Source organism: Artibeus jamaicensis, unplaced genomic scaffold (assembly GCF_021234435.1).
Source record: "Artibeus jamaicensis isolate MK-2021 breed Jamaican fruit bat unplaced genomic scaffold, CSHL_Jam_final contig_867, whole genome shotgun sequence".
NCBI lineage: Eukaryota > Metazoa > Chordata > Mammalia > Chiroptera > Phyllostomidae > Artibeus > Artibeus jamaicensis.
Genome location: NW_026521995.1, coordinates 5353858 through 5356838, shown reverse-complemented (window position 1 = coordinate 5356838; position 2981 = coordinate 5353858). Strand labels below are relative to the sequence as shown.

At 40.0% G+C, this 2981-nt stretch overlaps 1 pseudogene; it reads right to left on the bottom strand.

Annotated features, from left to right (window-relative positions):
* Positions 1 to 969: 969 nt before the first annotated feature.
* On the bottom strand, positions 970 to 2308 carry LOC119063891 (cytochrome b-c1 complex subunit 2, mitochondrial-like; annotated as a pseudogene).
* Positions 2309 to 2981: the final 673 nt, after the last annotated feature.

Here is a 2981-nt window from a genome sequence, read left to right as displayed (position 1 = left end):
ACATATACATAATGGAATTCTATGCAGCAGAAGAAAGAAGGAGCTACTACCCTTTGCAACAGCATGGATGGAAATGGAAAGCATTATGCTGAGTGAAATAAGCCAGGTGGTGAAAGACAAATACCATATGATCTCACCTTTAACAGGAAGCTAAATAACAAAACAAACAAGCAAGCAAAATAAAAACAAAGACACTGAAATAGAGAACAGGGGGACAGTGACCAGAGGGGAGAGGGGAGGGAATTTCAGGGGAAAAGGGGAAGAATTTATGGGAACCAGTATAAAGGACACTTGGACAACAACTAAGGGGGGGTGGACATGGGAGACAGGTGGGGAGCACTGGGGGGGTGAGCTGGGATGGGAGTAAAAAACAGAAAACTGTACTTGAACAATAATTAAATAAATTAAAAAAACAAAAAACTCTGAGTGTTCTGAATAAAATAAAACCACCGAAGCTACTAAAAAAAAGAGAAAAGAAAATAGTTTCAGCATGTTTTAGATTAATGTCTTTCCCCTGAATTGAAATTATTGTAGTTTTGGTCTTTGACCTTAGTAGTAAATTCTTTTATCTCTTTCTATACATATATCCATTTTTTAGAATCAGGAACAGTACTTCAATGTTTTTTCAGTCTTTTTTTGTATTAAACCCACAAGAAAACTGTGTTTTGCAGAAACAGCTCTTGATTACATGATACCATGAGAAGTCATACTGCTTTCTTCTCTACAAACTCTCAGGTGTTCAAGGTTGACAGCTGCTCTGTTCTCCTGTATTCAGTAGTATTTTTTTTTAACACTTAGAATGTTTTATTGACATTAGGTTGGCTGGGAACAATCACCTGCATTTATACTCTAAGATATTTCTCCTCATTAAGGAAAAAGATAAACGTAACATATTAGACTTGTGACTTTTGTGCGTTGGCTGCTCTGGGTTGAGAAAACATCCAGCTCTTCCTTGCAACCTGTTTCATATTACAGCTCATCAACAAAAGGTGTATGCCCCAAATTTCCACTTGCTGCCATCAACTGCTTGCTGGAAACAAACTTTGCAACATTTATGACATCAGCGTCAGCTACAGAGTCAATATGCTGAAGGACTGTGGTTGGTGGCGTGTATGAACCAGCAATGAGGGCCCAAGACCTGACTTCATCCAGGAAACACTTAGAAAATTTCACTGACAATTAGTACCTAGCTCTCAGCTTGTTCTTGGCACCTTGGACATCTGTATTGGAAAGTGTTCCTTGAATAACTGTTTTTATTCAGTTGTAGGCAGCCATGATAACACCTCAATGGGCTGCAACCTGAGAGATAGTAGAAATCCTAGAATCCGAGTAAATTGGATTAAAAGTGGGAATGTCAAACGGATGGTGAATCCCCTTGGTGACAGCTTAGTACAGAGGGCTGGTGGCATTGCTGCTCCTCTTAACTTGTGGCCCAGCACCTATAACATGCTGGAAAACACTAAATGCATTTGCTTCTGCACTTCCTGTGGCAGCACTTTCTGCTACAAAAGCAGCATGGATGGGACTGTCTCCATTCTGTTCTCAAGTTTCACTTTCACTGTATCTGCCCTTTGCACCAGATAAACTAAACCCACCCCTCATGTTCAGAAATCATTCAGCAACTTGCTTCAGAAAATGATGACTCATACCAAGTCCAATCAAAGCCATTCTTGCATTTGTAAAATGGTTCTGAACGTAGTGGTGTAACTCATCTGGTGTCACCTTTCCAGTCCTATAGTCTGGACAATAAAAGGCATTTAAGTAAGCTGTAGTAGCATGAAAATTCTCAGTGATACAGGCCTGTGGATTCTGAAAAGCCTTAGCTTTGTCAATTGTTAGCTGAGACTGAAGGGCAGCTATGTCCCAATGATGCAATTCAGGTGCTGTGGTGACATTAAGCAGGAACTCCATTGGCGTATTGACATCATCCCTTAGGTATTCTACAGTGTAGACCATGTTTTCTCTTGTTGAAGTCAATTTACCACCAACCACTATAATCCATGAGTTATCTTGAAAGATGATACTCCTTTTATAGCCTGACTAGATGCAAGATGAAGCAAATGACAGATTCCTACGTTGTTAGAATCCTTGCACCTACTGCCTACTTTAATGAGCAAACCAATTCTTATGCAGGGGCATAGTTTTCCAGAGAAGCAATCACTAAACCATTTGGTAATATGGCAAACTCAAGGTCCTGAGAATGTGGAGGCACTCCTGTAGGGGCAGGGGCAGCTGTGGCTTTCACTTTGGGGGCAGCACTGAGGGAATAAAATCCTGAGAGAGACCCAGCTCTGGTTGGCAGCTTCATGGCCCAAAATTGCTTTCTTTTTTATATTTCTTTCTAACAGTAGATCTTATTATCTCCTCAGCAGTCTTCATTCTTTCTCCTTCTCTTCTGCGAGTCTCATCTGTTGCTGTCCTCATCTTTATAGACCAAAGGTGTCAAACTCATTTTCACTGGAGGTTGCTTTCAGCCTCATGGTTGCTTTCAAAGGGATGAATGTAATTTTAGGACTGTATAAATGTAACTAGTCCTTAACAGTTAAGTGAGAGCTTGGCGCTGCCGCTGGGTAGAAACAAGGTGCTGGGCTGCATAGAACAAGGTGGAGGGCTGGATTCGGCCTGCAGGCCCTTGTGTTTGCCACCTGTGTTCTAGACAAAGGGAAACCTTATCCATATGAGAGCAATGCCTTCACACTATCTTACCTATATAAAGCCCATGCCAAAGAAACTTGAATCATATAACTTAGCAAAAAATAGATCCACAGACAACTAGACCAGAAAGAGATCACCTAGTCTGGATCCCTCAACTAATAAACTTAAATTTGAAAACTGATATTCCATTTACTTACTAGAAAACTTTTAGGTATGTTTGGAACAACTTGAATATGTAAATCTATATTTTCATTAATAAATTTTATGAAATATAAATACAGACCAAATATTTCTGATGATCATTTAATGTCTGATTTGAGCTGTGC